Source organism: Quercus robur, chromosome 6, assembly GCF_932294415.1.
Source record: "Quercus robur chromosome 6, dhQueRobu3.1, whole genome shotgun sequence".
Lineage (NCBI taxonomy): Eukaryota > Viridiplantae > Streptophyta > Magnoliopsida > Fagales > Fagaceae > Quercus > Quercus robur.
Window position 1 is genome coordinate 52738118 of NC_065539.1, and position 17501 is coordinate 52755618.

At 37.1% G+C, this 17501-nt stretch overlaps 1 pseudogene; it reads right to left on the minus strand.

Moving 5' to 3' along the window:
* Positions 1 to 3302: 3302 nt before the first annotated feature.
* On the minus strand, positions 3303 to 10357 carry LOC126689444 (cytochrome P450 CYP82D47-like; annotated as a pseudogene).
* Between the last annotated feature and the right edge of the window lie 7144 nt (positions 10358 to 17501).

Consider the following 17501-nt stretch of genomic DNA (forward strand, 5'->3'; position numbering starts at 1 on the left):
AGCGGAATATTGCATTTTGCTTCACCTATTAATGGTTCAACTATTGAATCTACTATATATTAGCAAATGGACTTTTTATCAGTAGTTATCAAGCATCCTATTGAGGATATGAGAAATAACAAATGGTGAGTGCTACAAGGCCAAACCTAACTGGGTATGTAAAATATGAGACAAACCCACAAAGAAATTTACTTTTACATAGCTATTTCAAACACAGATAAAGTTAGAAATTTAGATTATAAGAATGAAAAAGATTATAGAAGACTTGGCTTGAGCTTGGAAAACACTCAGATAGACTCTTATAAATGCCAATTATAAGCCCCAAAAAGCATCCTTCTCTTCCTCCATTTGTGTCCCCAAATCCAAAATCTTCATGATCCAACACTGCAAGTAGAGCAACCAACAAGGAAAAACTCATAAAAATCCGAAAATTCAATCAACTAAGCAAAGAATGTGAGAAAGAAATTAATTTTTCCCTTAATAGAGAAAGTCTGTAATCTAACATGAGGGAGAGAGGCCTAGTGATTTCCACAGTCTCTCTCTCACCCACTCCTCTGCTCATTTCACTCTACCTCATCGCCTTTGTTTTGGAAAAAAAAAATTCTCAGCAAAATGCACCATTTAAAGTTTTTCCTTTTTCTCACCCAAATACACCGTTTTGGCACAACACTTGAATAATCCAAAATTACTGTAGATAAGCGCATTGGCTCTTTTTATATAGTTGTAGAAGTGGATATATTTTCCTTCCTGCTGCCATGGAAAGAAGTACATAAAGAAGCTACACCAAGAGCATTACACTCAACTTTGATACGAAGAAATAATTAAGAAATCCATATAGGCATAAAAAGAGAAAGACAGTGATAACTAAGAGTTATGCTCAACCAAATGATAATACTCAAATAAATTGTCTTGATTTGAAGTTCCACATCTCCTCCATATATATACATATAATCTTAAAAACATAACCACCCTCATAGTTAATTCAATTCCTAACAAGTTTACAAGTTCTTAAAAATCTTCTATCTAAATCTATATAATATCTAAAAATTGAAATTTACATCTATTGTTACTACACTCCTATTGAGTCACATGAGCGTAGCATTTCGGTTCACTTTGTTCCCATTCGGTTTACTTGGTCCACTTTGGTCCAGTTTGGTCACATTCAGTTCATTTCAGTCCCATTAGGTCCATTCCATCCATTTTAGTCCACTTTGGTCAATTCGGTCCATTTTTATCTCTCTTAGAGTAGAAGAGAGCGCCTCTATACGTTATAAAGTCCTAGATGCTAGATTAAGTTTGTAAAGCTAAAATTTCATACTATAAAAGTCCTTAACAAAAAGATGCTATAAAGTAATCTACATATTTTTTTCCTTTCATTTTCAATTTAATTTTTTTTACCATAAGTTGAAGACTTGGCTTTTGTTTATTTTTGATAGATGTTATGTCATGCCTTAAGGCAACAATTTTTTTTTGCCTATGACCTTGTTATCTAAATGTTAGTCTATCTCTCTCAAAAGGCTGAATCTTTTGTTTTGTTCAATTATTTGGGTGATTATTTTTTTAGATAAATTTTAGCTTTGAGAATTTTTTTTTCCTACTAATAGAGTAGAGTCACACTCAAAAGCTGTTGGTCGGTAAGTGATTTTATTTTATTTTATTTTATTTTTGTTAATATTGTTGATAGTAATCTGTTTAGATGTTGAACTATGCGGTTTTGATGAGGTCTTTTTTGTGTGGATCCTTTTGGATGAAGAAATTTATGGTTTTGGTGGGAAAAGTATTCAGAGTAGTTGTTTTTAAAGTATTCTATAGTGGCACTTAATCAGACAAAAATAATAATTAGTTAAACAAAAATAATCGGAAGTCTTTCTCAAAAAAAAAAAAAAAAATAATCGGAAGTGACATATTTTGGTTTTTGCAATTGGATTTTAATTAATTATTAAAAAAAAAATTATAATGTTGCATATAGAAGATTTTGTGTTTTTATATAGGTATGTAAACACAAATATAATTTGTATTGATTGAATAGTGAATACAATTCTTTGTTTTTGATCCTTTTAATAAGGTAGAATCTTCTGATTCTATCTTCTTTGTAATCTTGACTCTAACACGGAATCTTCTTCACTTTGGTTGGAAGATGGATCAAACAATATTCACAATAAATTTCTAGCTTTGAGCTTGTTAGAGATTTTTTGTTCTTCAAGTTCTTTGAATGTTCTTCAAGTTTTTTGAAGATTCTTTGAATTTGAAGGATTTTGGGTTGAAGTTCCTCGGGGCTTTAAAGGTTTGATTCATTGAACTTAAATGATTGAGAGCTTTTTGAAGTTTATGAAGGCTTTTGATCTTGATTCCAATAGAACTTAAAATCTTGGAAGAAGGATTCAAATTAATTTCTTTGAATGTTCATTGGGCGTTCTTGGCAGATTTTCTCCAGAGTTTTGACGTCTTGAAAAGTTGGTGGAGAATGAGAATGGGTGTCCTCTATATATAGTGGTTTTAGAGGATAAGTCTCATTTTGAATTGATCTCAAAGATAAGTAGTAGACTCTGATTGATTTAAAAGAGTCTCACCAAAACTTGTTGCTTATAGATAATTATCTCTATTTATTTGTTTTGATATAGTTTCTACTTTGATAAAGATAATAATCAACAAAGAGTCTCACCATAATTTGTTACCTGTAGATAATTATCTTTATCTTATTTATTTATTTTAATAAAGATAATTATCCATCAATTATGATAGAAAATTTATCTTTATTTTATGGATCAAATGACATATGACAAATTTTAATTTGCTAATGTGATATCATCTTAGATGACACATGTCATGATTTGATTTAATTAATTTAATGATGCATAAATTTGGAATTTGTCACTAAATTTTGATGTGGCGTATTATAATTAGCTTAATTAATGTTTTGCCTCCTACAAGGTACATTCTGATTTGGTAGATATTTTCAAATTTATCAAGATAAAGCAATGTATTCAATAAGAAATGTCATGATCATACTTTTGTACTCTCCGTAAGAGATAGTACTATAATAGTTAAAAACTTAACTCACAAGACACGTACAAATTACAAGACATAATGAATACAAAGCTTATTTTCAAAGATAGTAAAAAAAAACACAACTCACAGGACAAATACAGCTTATTATTTGATAATTCGATAAATTATCAAAAACCACTTTCCAAGTAACTTTTAATTTTCCAATGGTTGGCTCTCGTATGCTCACTTGAAAATTAAATAGCCTATTATTACATCATAACAGATACTGATTTATCAAATGATACCAAGTCAAATTATGCATATACTTGAGCATGCAAGCGTGGAGTGAGATGGACTTCAAGTGGGGTGGCTTTCTGGTTGGTAAGCCTGACTTTCTCTGTCATGTCCACAGGTTTATTCAAAGGGCTTGCAATTTCAAAATTATGCAACAAGGTAGCAAGTGTGAGTTGTGTAACTTGTAGGGAAAATGAAGTACCAGGGCACATTCTTCTACCACTACCAAATGGTAACAATTCAAAATTATTGCCCCTAATGTCAACATGCTTGTGGGTTGTAAGAAATCTTTCTAGCTGAAATTCACTAGGATTTTCCCACACGTTTGGGTCTTGTTGAAGTTTTGGAAGATTAACTAGGAGTCTTGTGCTTGCTGGAACGTGGTAGCCTACTAAAGTACAGTCTTCCATAGACTCGTGTGGCACTAAAAATGGATTAGGAGTGTTAGTGTATAGCTTAGACTAGTTTAGCCCATTGGGCTTAGCCCAGTATACTGTACTTGTAGTTTACTCCTTTTACTTGTACTGCACACATACCTAGCCTATATAAGGCTCTCTATTGTACATTATTATACATACATCAATATACAGACTATTCAGTCTTTCTCACACTTTATATTGTTAACATGGTATCAGAGCCATTCCTTTGACTTTCTGGTTCCTGTGGACATCTCCGGCGTTCTTCCGCTGCCCTCGACTTCATCCAGTAGTCACTGTTAGAAACGAGTCACCGCCGTCACGCCCACAGTCCCAGCAACTCTTGGATCTCATTGTTCCGCTTATCCAACTGTCAAAGCAAAGGCATTGAGTGACAGAACAGACAATCCCGAGCAAAACCCAACCAAGAACGGCCAGAAAACACCTCACACGCGCCTCCATGTGCCGTCTGAAGATTCTGCCTCACTATCATGCGCTCCACGCACCGCCACACGCCTCCACGCGTCGTCAGTATCTCTCACGTGCCGCACGCGCCAGGACACACGGCCCCCACGCGCTTACACGCGCCTTCTCCATTTCACGAACTGCCACGTCAGCCCTAGGGCGACGTCATAATTCCACGTCAGCACACGTCATCCGTTGACCGTTGACTTGACCAGACCGTTGACTTTGACCGTTGATTGTTGACTTTGACCAAGTCAAAATTTTTCAACAGGACCTGTCTTGCTCAGTTTTTCACGTAGATTCTGATTTTGGACTCCGTTTATGCATTTGAGGTCTCTAAATCTCACTTTTTGGTCATTTTCTTCATTATGGCTCAATAAAGTGAACGAGATATCATACGTCCTATCACCATCATGTTGGATGGTCCTACTAGCTATCATGCATGGTCTTAGAATATGACTGTCTTTCTCAAGGGTTGTAAACTGTGGAGATATGTGACTGGTTCAATTCCTAAGCCAGTACCAAACCCTAAGTCCAAAGCCACAGCTGCTGAAGAGTCTTCCAAGACTACTGTTACAACAGATGATTATGAAGAACGTCTAGAGGAATGGGAGAATATTCAAAGTAAGATCTTGTCTTGGTTTATCAATACCTCTATTCCCTCCATTCATAATCTTCTTCCTTGTCTTGAAACTGCTGAGGCTGCTTGGAAATTTTTGGCTGATTGCTATAATTGCACTAATGATTCAAGCTTGGAGTTTCACATTGAATCAAAGCTTTATCAAATGCGCCAAGAGACAGGTCAGTCTATTTCTGATTTTTATTCTCAAACTTCTACTATGTGGGAACAACTCTCTGCTGCAGATCCTCCACTGGTGTGTTCTAAGGACATTGAGCTCTTTGTCAAATATCGGGATCGCCGTAAATTTATGCACTTCATGATGGGTTTACATGAGGATTTTGAGCCTACTAGGGCTTCTTTGCTTAGCCGGTCTCCTACTCCTTCTCTTGATGCTTCAGTAAAGGAGCTCATTTTTGAGGAGAATCGTCGGCCTACTTATCACATGACATCATCTGATCATGTATTGGCTACACCCTTACCACAGCCTCCTATTGTTGTATTCACTGCTCCTCCACAAATAAACTCCAAGCGTCCCACCTCTCAGTCTTCCAAAGGTACTCATTGCAAGTTTTGCCGTGCCAAAGGCCATGACATCTTTGTTTGTCGTAAACTACAGAAATTTGTGCAAAAGCAGAATAAAGCTTCTCTTCCTCAAGCAGCTGCTGTATGTCCTTCAGATCCATCGGTTCCTACAGGTCCATCTTTGGCTTCCTCACTTACTACGGTTGATATTGAGGTAGTTATTTAACATGTTTTATCCCGCACTTCCATTGCCCTTTCTGTCACCTCAGGTAAACAACCTTGGTTTTTTGATACTGCATGTTGTAACCATATGACTCCTGATGAATCCCAATTTTTTGATAAGGCACCTTTAGAACATCCAATCACCATTTACACTGCTGATGGAACTCCTATGCCTGTTAGTCATAAAGGAACAATCTCTTCTCCTTGTTTATCCCTTAGTGACACTTTTCATATTCCAAAGTTATCCCTCAATTTGCTTTCTGTTGGTCAACTTTACGAATTAGGCGTAGATCTTCTATTTACTAATCATGGTGTGGATGTGCAGGATCTCCGGACGGGTCAAATGCTTGGGGTAGGCCGTAAGGTTGGTCGTATGTTTGAGGTTCATGACTTGAAGATTCCTTCACAAGTTGTTTTTGCAGCTGCTACCACTGCCACCTCCTCACCTGATCTATGGCATGCTCGTCTTGGTCATCCATCCTTATCTCGTCTTCAGTTGTTAGCTTCTCAAGGTCATTTAGGTTTAGTTCAGTTTCAAAAATTTGATTGTACTTCTTGTCATTTTGGCAAACAAACAAAATTGCCCTTTAATAAAAGTGACTCATTTTCTTCTGCCCCTTTTGATCTTATACATTCTGATATTTGGGGTCCTGCACCTGTTCCCACTGAGGAGGGATCTAAATATTTTGTCATATTTGTGGATGATTTTTCTCGATATACTTGGATTTATCTACTTCACCATAGGTCTGAACTTGTGTCTATTTATCAAACATTTCATAAAATGATTGAAACACAGTTCAATCGCACCGTTAAAGTCTTTCGATCAGATAATGCTCAAGAATATAATGATAAATCTTTCTTATCCTTTTTAGACAGTCATGGTACTCTTCCTCAGCGGTCTTGTCCTTACACCTCTCAACAAAATGGTCGTGCAGAACGAAAATATCGTCACATTCTTGATGTTGTCCACACCCTTCTCATTTCTGCCTCTCTTCCTGAGCGCTTTTGGGGTGAGGCCGCACTCATTGCTGTGCACACCATTAATCGTATTCCTTCACCAACTACACGCAACAAATCACCATTTGAGCTTCTCTATGGTCAAACTCCTGACTACTCCTCTCTTCGGGTTTTTGGTTGTGCTTGCTTTGTCTCTCTTCCTCCTCATGAACGAACAGAGCTCCAACCTCGTACTCGTCTCTATTGTTTCCTTGGTTATGGTGTGTCTCAAAAGGGGTTTCGTTGCTATTATCCCATTTCTCATCGCCTTCGTGTCTCCCGTCATGTTGAGTTTTGGGAACATCGTCCTTTCACAAGTCTTCAGCAGTTTCCTGCATCTTCTTCCTCAGAGTCTCCCATTTTTATTGATCCTTTCCTCCCTCTCTATCTTGAACTTATGGAGGATTCTTCAACATCGGCTACCTCTCCAGACGACTCATCTCCGATTCTGTTTCCAGCATATGACCCGCCTGTCTTGGATCCTGTGGCACCACCCTCTCCTGAGTCTCCTGTTGGTCCTGAACTTCGTCGTTCCACTCGGGTAAGCATTTCTCCACCTTATCTCACTAATTATCATTGCTCTTTTGCTTTTGCCACCCTCTATGAAGCTCACACCTATCGTGAGGCCCATACTGACCCTCTCTGGCAGCAAGCTATGAACGAAGAACTAGATACCCTTCATAAGAATCACACTTGGGATATGGTTGATTTGCCTCCTGGTTAGTCTGTAGTAGGTTGTAGGTGAGTTTACAAGATCAAGATCAAGGCTGATGGATCTGTTGAACGATACAAGGCTCGCCTAGTTGCCAAGGGCTTTACTCAGGAGTATGGTATTGACTATGAGGAAACATTTGCTCCTGTTGCTCGCCTTACATTTGTTAGATGTCTCATTGCTGTGGCTGCTGTTCGCCATTGGCCTCTTTATCAAATGGATGTGAAGAATGCTTTCCTCAATGGAGACCTCCGTGAAGAAGTGTACATGTAACCACCCCCTGGCTATCCATACTCAGGCAGTCAAGTTTGCCGCCTTCGCCGTGCTCTTTATGGCCTCAAGCAGGCTCCTTGAGTTTGGTTTGAAAAGTTTAGCTCAGTTGTTGCTCAGCAGGGTTTCACTTCGAGTCCTCATGACACTAATCTCTTTGTTCAAAGATCCTCTGCTGGTATCACTCTTATTCTTCTTTATGTTGATGATATGATTATTACTGGAGATGATTCTGCAGGTATCCGCTCTCTTTAGCACTTTCTTAGTCAGCATTTTGAGATGAAAGATCTGGGCACTCTCAGCTATTTTCTTGGGCTTGAGGTTACCTCATCCTCTGATGGATACTATTTTTCCCAGGCTAAATATGCTTCTGATCTTCTCTCCAAAGCCGGTGTCATTGATAACAAGACTGTTTCCACTCCTTTAGAATACAATGCAAAGCTCACACCCTTGGATGGTGAACCTATATCCGATGCTACTCGCTATCGTCAGTTGGTTGGCAGTTTGATCTATCTCACTGTTACTCATCCGGATATTGCACATGCTGTGGGTATGGTTAGTAAGTTCATGGATGCACCTCGTTCTGTCCATTATGCTGCTGTTCTTCGGATTCTCCGATATGTCAAAGGCACACTTTATCATGGTCTGCATTACTCCTCTCGATCTTCTCTCGAGTTTCATGCTTATTCAGATGTTGACTGGGCAGATGATTTGACTGATCGATGCTCTATCACAGGTTTCTGTTTCCTGTTAGGTACTTCTCTTGTCTTGTGGCGCAGCAAGAAGCAGGATGTGGTTTCCCGTTCCAGTACTGAGGCTTAGTATCGTGCCCTTGCCGACAACACTTGTGAGCTTGTTTGGCTTTGCTGGCTCTTGGCTGACATGGATGCTCCACAGCCCACTGCCATTCTTCTTTATTGTGACAATCGTATTGTTATCTACATTGCTCATAATGATGTCTTCCACGAACGCACCAAGCATATATATTGAGATCGACTGCCACATCACTCGCCAGCATCTCAAGAAAGGAAATCTCAAGTTGTTCTCCATCTCCTCTGTTGACCAGCCTGCTGATATCTTTACCAAGACTCACCTGCCTGGTCGTCTTCGAGATCTTATATCCAAACTCCAGTTGGCTTCCTCCTTGCCACCTCGAGTTTGAGGGGGGATGTTAGTGTATAGCTTAGACTAGTTTAGCCCATTGGGCTTAGCCTAGTATACTGTACTTGTAGTTTACTCCTTTTACTTGTACTGCACACATACCTAGCCTATATAAGGCTCTCTATTGTACATTATTATACACATATCAATATACAGACTATTCAGCCTTTCTCACACTTTATATTGTTAACAAGGAGGATGTAAACGCATTGTTTCTTTGAGGATAGCCTGAAGATAGACCAAATTTTTTAGGTTAGATTCCTTCACTTGCCTTTCTCTACCAATCTGGATGTCTAATTCTTCTTGGCTTTCATTAAGGCTTCACGATTGTTGAGGACTAAAGCAAGAGCCCATGTCAATGTTATTGTTAATGTGTTTGAACCCGCTACAATAAGGGTCTGCAAATGTGACATAATAGAAAATGGAGGATTCGATGGTCAGCTAAGGTTTTAAGCTTTCTAACCTTGGACCAATTATCAAATTTAGTAGTTGCAAGATTTAGATTACATTAAAAATCCTAAATATGTAGGCGTCAAGGGCTTTTATACTATGGACGTAGGCCATTAGGCTGAACCATGTAAACTTTCATGTGTACTCTCTCTTTTATGCTTCTATTCATCATTCATTCATTACTTACAATCACGTAACAATTTTTACAGTAACAATAAAAAATAGTAATGATGGCAATATTCAATATATGTAGCATTGTAGCAAATGAGATTTTGGTAGTGTATGTATGTAGCTGAATTAATAGGATTATGAAAAACTTACCATGCTTGTAGCCTTGACTATTGTATCTAGATCATAACCAAAAGTCTCATCATTGTCAGTGACAATGGATAGCAATACATCCATAAAATCTTGGTGTTCCTTCATCCCACCACAAAATTTCTTCTGCTTATGTTCTTCTAGCCATCCTCTAGCCATATGATCCAATTCTTTTGCTGTCTTCTTCATAGCTTTCTCATACCCTCCTATGTCCAACGACTTTAGATAAGGAAGTGCATCTGATACCACAAATGTTCCACTCAAATTGAAAAACTCTCTCAATGCCATTCGACATTGATCATTCCCTTCATTCTCATCCTTGGTCGTAGCCCCACCAAATCGCTTCCCTACAACCATCCTACATATTACGTTTAAGACTGTGTACCCAAACCATCTCTCCATCTCCAATAACACCTTCTTGTTCTTGCCTAATAGCTTATTTATCTCTTTTATAGAATCATTTACCTCGACATCCGGAATGTGTTTGAGTGTCTCAAGGCGATGGTTTGAGAGGACCTCTAGCGTGGCCATTTTTCTCACTTGGTGCCAGAAGGGACCATAAGGGTTGAACCCAATCATGGCATAGTTATAGCCCAAGACTTCTAGAGCTACACCTTTTGGGCGGTTTGCAAAGACTTTGTCATTGGTGGTAAAACACTCTTTAGCTATCTCCCAACTACTTACTACTAGGGTTTTATGCACCCCCAACCAGATTGTGAAGATTGGTCCATACTTATCAGCCATGTCACCCAAGGTTATATGGGGCGGTTGTGACCCTCATAACAGGTGGAGGTGACCAATCAAAGGCCACGCTTTTCCAGCATCAGGTGGAACTCTCTTTTTACTAGTAGTACTTTGAATTCTTTTTGATATCCTTAATAGAAAGAATATAAACATGAAAATGGTGAATATGTTGGCCATAGAAGTAGTGAAGAATGGGTAGGAGAATAGCATGTGTTAGGTTCTACAGACTTAGGAGCTAATGTATTTAGAACTCTAATGTGTAATGTTGGCAAACCATGATCAAAACAATTGTTAGTTGTCTTTAGACTTGCTCAAAGTGTGTGCATTGTATGTAAAGTTGGAATTGAGTGGCTGCAGAAGTATTAGTGACTTTCGGCCTGGCTCGATTGATTGAAGAACAGGCTTAATTGATCAAATCTCGGGCAGAATATTTTTTTTGCAGATTTTTCCAACTCAGCCCTAGCCTATTAAAACGTGTAGGGTTTTATGTTTTGCCCTAAGTATAAAAGGCAAACCCTAGCCACGTTTTAGAGGTTGCTCTAGTTGCTATGTGTGTGAATTTCTTGTGAGATCTAGAGGTGGTTGCCTTCACACATGCTTAGGATTATCAAGATGGAGATTTGATTGAGAGCTTGATGATCATTTAGTTGTTGCACTAAGAAGCTTAAAGAAACACAAGCGGATGTGCTTGTACTTGCTGGAGAATCCAAGAAAGAAGGAGTCCGTGGTCTCGGAGCTTGCACGTGGTCGTGTCAGTAAGTTTCTATTGGTGGGTAGTAATAGGATGTTAGTGGTCTAAGTCCTATTGTAAAACTTCGATTCTTTCATAGTGGATTTAAGTTTACCTTGAGGATAGTTAGGTTAAATTCTCCTCAAGTTTTTACCGGTGTGGTTTCCTGGGTCATCATATCATTGTGTTATTTTTATTTCCGCTGCTATGCATGATATGATTGTTTGATTGTGATAACCTAGATCTGGAATTTAGACTAAGTAATAACTTGGCTAATTAACTAGGTTAATCCAATTGTGTTTTAAGGGGTCTAAAAACTAACAAGTGGTATCAAAGTAGGTAGCTCTTTTGTTTTAGATATTTTGATCTAAGAGTTGATCCTTGACCCCTGTTGTCATGGATAATTTGAAGTGTCCTTTTGATCATGTTTCTGCTCATGCTTCTGTTGATTTTATTGATGCCTGTGAAACTCTTCGTAAGGAATTATTGAAATCTATGAAAATTGCTAAGAAATTCAAGGAAGAGTTAAAATTGGCTAATCTTGAAAAAGAGGAATTGGTTGTTAGATTAGATGAATCTAATAAAAAGAATGAATTTTTGAGAAATCAAATTTCCTCTCAAGATGAGAAGATGAAAAGCTTGGAACAAGAGTTAGTTGAATTTAAAGCTAAAATTGAAAATTTGACTAGTACCAAGCTTGCTGATAACATAAGTGTTTCTGTTTCTTTTAAGCCTAAAACTGAGAAAGTTTATATCTCTCCTTTTAAGAGGAATAATAAAGAAAAGACTTATTTTACTAGGTTAGACAAATGTAAAAGTTCTGATGTAGACGCTGAAGTTTCTAAACCTATGTCTAAACCTTCTGTTAGAGAGCATAATAAATTTGTTTTTGTGCCTACCTGTCACCTTTGTGGTGTTGTTGGTCATATTAGACCAAATTGTTCTTTGTTGAGGCAAAAACCAAAATCTGAGACTAGATTTGTTGTTAGGAATACTGATGTTCCTAAATTTGTTCCCGTTTGTCACTTTTGTGGTGTCTCCGGTCACATTCGTCCTAATTGTCATAAACTGAAATTTAAGCATTCTGTGTTTCAGTTTAGGATTTGTGATGATATTTCTCCTGCCATAAGTCCATATAAATTGTTTCATATTCTTTTGAAAAATTTGAGCTTGTTGGCTTGTGAAAGGAATTTGCAGGATTTTAGTTTTTCTCAGAAGATTGGTGTAATCTCTCAAATACACTCTGCTTCACATGGATTTTCACCTACAAAGCCGAAGACTCGTGCTATATAGGTGAGAAAAGATTCTTTAAGGTGAGTGTTGCTGGCTTGTCCCTAATTTAATTCTTTCAATTAATTGTGGACATGTTTTCTTTTAGTTTTTGGTTCTTTTATTTTTTCTTAGGTTGTTTTGTTTATTCAAAAAATCCAAAAACATTGAAAAATTTCAAAAAGACAAAAATATTTTATTTTGTGTCTTGTTTTATTTTTCTTGAGGATTACATGAGTTATGATATCTCTCTCTTGATTTAGAACATGCTTGACATTGTGGAGAAACTTGAATAGTATGTGTTATATAAGTGCTAAGCTATTTTTGATTTTATGTATGTACTAGTTTGTACATGTACTCATGGGTTAATTAAGAAATTGATATTTCTTTTTTGTGTACCCTCTATAGCTTAGTTAAGCATTGTCATGCATTGCATTCGCATTATTCATTTAGCATAATGTGTGCTTTTTGTTTTTGGTCATAACTTTTTTTTAAAAACCAAAAAGATTTTTGTGTTTTGTATTTCACATCTAGGATTTATAATCAAGGATTGGCCGTATTATCTTTACATAACATGTTTATGTACCTTGTTTAGCTTGGATGAGCTTCTTTTATTGCACTTTACTAGTTTGAGCTTTGTAGTGCATGTTATGTGGGAAAGATGTTTATGGTTTTGATCATTTTGTCTTGATCTTGAAGTCACATGTCTTTGACTGTCGGACTTGAACCTTTTGAGAAAGGCATAAATAATCATCTCACCACTGTTCACTAGCCAATCATGAACACCTTATTGCATATTGTAAGATTTTGTGCTCGAGAAAGTGTAGCATATGCACAAAAAGAATATAAGGTGTAGCCTCGGTTTAAATGTTAAAATTGGTGTGTACATTATTGGACTTAAAGCTAAATCAAATAAATGAAATTGGTGTGTACATTATCCCGGCTTTTTAATAAATTTTTGAACAATTAAAATTTGTGTGTACAATATGAGGCAAAATTCAAGAAACTTACATGATTGCAAGCTTATGATCTGGGAGATGTGGGAGTTATATGATGTAACTCTTTAGGTGATAGTCTTTTTCAAATCCTATGTAATGAATTTTTTAGACCTTGTGGTTGATTGCTATTCACATATCACCTCACATGTATCTCAAGCTTTTGCTAGTTGCACACACTACACAAGTTACTTTTTACTAAACATTGTACATGTTAGTGTGTGTGTCTTTGGTCTGACCAACCAAGTTTGCAAATACTTTGAGTTTTTATGCAAAACAGATTTGATGCTTAAGAATTTATGGAGAATGTTTGAAAATCTTAATTTTGGGAAAACTGGGTTTAAAACTATTTTTTTTTTGGAAAAACATTTCATCACATACTCATGCATTTTGTTCATCAATTTCAATGCTTTGAGGTGTTTCTAAATTGGGTTTTGTTTTTTTTTTTTTCAAAAAACTGTGTTTTCTCAAAAAAATTTGTGAGCCTTTGTCTGTTTCGATTGATCGAGTCTGTTTTTTGATCAATCGAAATTGGTTTTTAAAAATTTAAGGGAGCCTCTCTCTGTTTTGATCAATCGAAACTGATTTTCGATCAATCGAAAATCGTGAATCAGGTTTTTTAAAAACTGAGTTTGACTTGTTCAAACTCACTTTTCAAAAGTTTTTCAAACTTTTCTCTCTCTCTGAATCGGACAAGGCTTACCATCAAATTTTTTTCGTTTTCCTCCGTTCTTTTTGCAAGGTTTTCCTCTCCCAAGGCCGGTAAGACCTTATACCCTTCCTTTTGCATTTTATTTCATGTTTCATGCATTAATTCATGGTTTTTGGGTAAATTTTTGGACTTATGCAAAATTGAGATTTTTGATTATTCAAGCCAAACTTTCTGAAATTGATCAATGGGTTTTTGTTCTAGGATGTTATAAACTTGATCTTGATGGTTTAATTTGATCAATTTGGTGTTTTGTGAGAAATTGAAAATTCTAGGGCTTGTATTTACCCGATTTGGGGATTTTGTTCAAATTGGGTTTAATTGATGAAATTGGCTTGTTAAATTGATGTAATTGATCATTATATTTTGTATTCTAACTTGTGTGATGATCAATTGGTCAATTTTTTTTACAAATTGAACAATTGGTTTTTCAAATTTTGGGATTTTTGTTAGAAACTCTATGCTCAAGCCAATTTTGTAAATTTGAACTTAAATTGAACTTAGTTTCACTACATTAGAGCATGCATTATGACATTTAATTGTTCATGCATCATATAGATTTTTGTTCTATATTTTTTGTGCTAACTTGTAGTCTGCCCTTGGTTTTTCTTTCTGTTTTTTGTTTTGTTCTGCTTTGTGTCTTTGTCCTTATCCTAGCACCATGCCTAGGAAGACTAGAGCCCATAGGACACCCTCCACTTCCTCTGAGTCTCCCTCTAGGAGTGAGTTGTTTCGGAATGACAAAAGTAGAGAGGTTTATGAGAAGCTGAACAGTAAGAGAAAGATTTGGGCTAAGCGTTCTGTTGTGTTAGATGAGCTTGATCCTGCCATTAGGGCAAACTTTGAGAGTAGAGGCTGGTTGTCTCTGTTGGAGGTAGATCATCCACCCTCGACTGCCTTGATTAGAGAGTTCTTCTCGAACCTCTCTTGCCACATCTATGATTCCAACACCCTTGTTAGGAATTGGATGCGAGGTGTTGAGTTCACCATTACCCCTAGGATAGTGGCTGAAACTCTTGGGGTTCCGGTCGTTAGGGAGCTTGTCTATCCTTATAAGGAGTCTCCACCCCTTGATGACGTTATGTCATACATCACTGCGTCTTTTATCCAGTGGGGTTCTGATCCTCGGATCATGTTCGCTGAGCTTACTGAGACTACCTATCTTTTCTTTAGGATAGCGTGTCATTCTTTGTGGCCTATTTCTCATCTCCACACCATCCCTCTTGAGTAATGAGTGTTTTTGTATGCCTTTGTTTCTGGTGCGTCTATTAGTTTTCCTCATCTATTTCTTAGTTCTTTGAACGAAGTTCATAGGAGTTCAGCTGTCACTTATGCTCTTATTCATCTTATTTTCATTCATAGGATTTTGTTGTTTCTTGGTTTAGTTGACTTCCCTGTTGGTGAGCCCATACATGTTATAGCTCCTATAGGGGCCACCTTCCTTAGGCAGAGGGCTGCTCATTTGAGAGTTGGCTCTGCGCGTCCTAGAGGTGAGTCTTCTGGTGCTGTACCCCCTCCTCCCTCTTTTACAGGTGCTATTACGGCTGAGACGTCTGGTGGTGCTGCTACTGATGCTGATGTTCCTCCACCGACTACTTCGGATGATTTAGACATTCGACGTATGTTGGATCATGTCTTGATCATTCAGGCGACTTATGGATAGATTTTGGTGGATGTGCTTGAAGAGATCCGTGCCTTGCGAGCAGAGTTGGCACAGTTTCGACGATCCTCACCGACACCTCCTTTTGATTGTGGATTTTGATTGCCCTTTGGCATTCCGTCACAAAAAGGGGAGTACATTTAGTACATTTGGGACACTCGTAGAGTTTTTTGTTCTTAGGGGGAGAGTTTTTTTTGTTGTTGTTGGAGCTTATGGAGTTTAGATTGTGTCTAGGTGCTTCACTTTGTATTTACCTTTTTTAGCTCTTGATGTATTTTTGTTGGGTTATTCATGTTAGGGGGAGATACATTTATTGTTTTATATGTTTCTTGTTTCACTGCTTATTGATATATGTGTTTATTTTGTGTTGAGTGAAATCAAGAATTAATTTTGTTTACTTGTATTTTCCACACATGTGTTTATGCGATTTGTTTAGTGTTTCAGGAAATATACAGGTTGATTCAATTGAGCTGCTGTCTACACTTGCAACTGATGGATAGTAGTTAGGATTGGATTTGTTATAATGGGCATTTTTTGTAAAAGGCTTTTCTTTGTAAACTTTGAGCTTTTAGTTGTGTTTGTCACGGATTGCCAAAAGGGGAGTTTGTTAGGTTCTAAAGACTTAGGAACTAATGTATTTAGAACTCTAATGTGTAATGTTGGCAAACCATGATCAAAACAATTGTTAGTCGTGTTTAGACTTGCTCAAAGTGTGTGCATTGTATGTAAAGTTGGATTCGAGTGGCTGTAGAAGTATTAGTGACTTTCGGCCTGGCTCGATCGATCGAAGAACAGGCTCAATCGATTGAATCTCGGGCAGAATGTTTTTTTGCAGATTTTTCCAACTTAGCCCTAGCCTATTAAAACGTGTAGAGTTTTATGTTTTGCCCTAAGTATAAAAGGCAAACCCTAGCCACATTTTAGAGGTTGCTCTAGTTGCCGTGTGTGTGAATCTCTTGTGAGATCTAGAGGTGGTTTCCTTCACACATGCTTAGGATTATCAAGATGGAGATTTGATTGAGAGCTTGATGATCATTCAGTTGCTGCACTAAGAAGCTTAAAGAAACACAAGCAGGTGTGCTTGTACTTGCTGGAGAATCCAAGAAAGAAGGAGTCCGTGGTCTCAGAGCTTGTACGTGGTCGTGTCAGTAAGTTTCTACTGGTGGGTAGCAATAGGATGTTTGTGGTCTAAGTCCTATTGTAAAACTTCAATTCTTTCATAGTGGATTCAGGTTTACCTTGAGGATAGCTAGGTTAAATCCTCCCCAGGTTTTTACCGGTGTGGTTTCCTGGGTCATCATATCATTGTGTTATTTTTATTTCTGCTGCTATGCATGATATGATTGTTTGATTGTGCTAACCTAGATCTGGAATTTGGACTAAGTAATAACTTGGCTAATTAACTAAGTTAATCTAATTGTGTTTTAAGGGATCTAAAAACTAACAACATGGTTTCTGTTTTTGGTTAGTGACAGTGGTTTTGTGGTGAAATATATTTATAGCCCAAACTTTAACAAGGAGAGGATCTTTTCTCAAAGCCAACAAGCAAGCTAATATATATAAATATATATATATATATATATATATTTATTGGAATGTCATTTTATATCTCACGTACCCAATAGGGCTGGTTGAAGACAAGCAAGTGATGCAATACAATCGCTCCAAAATAAAAGAAAGCCCCACTTATGTGTGCGTATGTCTCTCTCTCTTTATATATATATATATATATATATATATATATATATATATATGTACTAGTCGTTAACCCGTGCGATGCATGGGAAAGGTATTGAGTACAATATAAAATTTAATCTTGGTTTATTTTACTACAACACCAAAATTGAATTTGTAAAATAAAATCATGTAGCTAAAACATTCGCTAACAGCTATACGTTTAAGACATTTATCAAAATATATTATTATTATTATTATTATTATATCAACTTAACAGTATT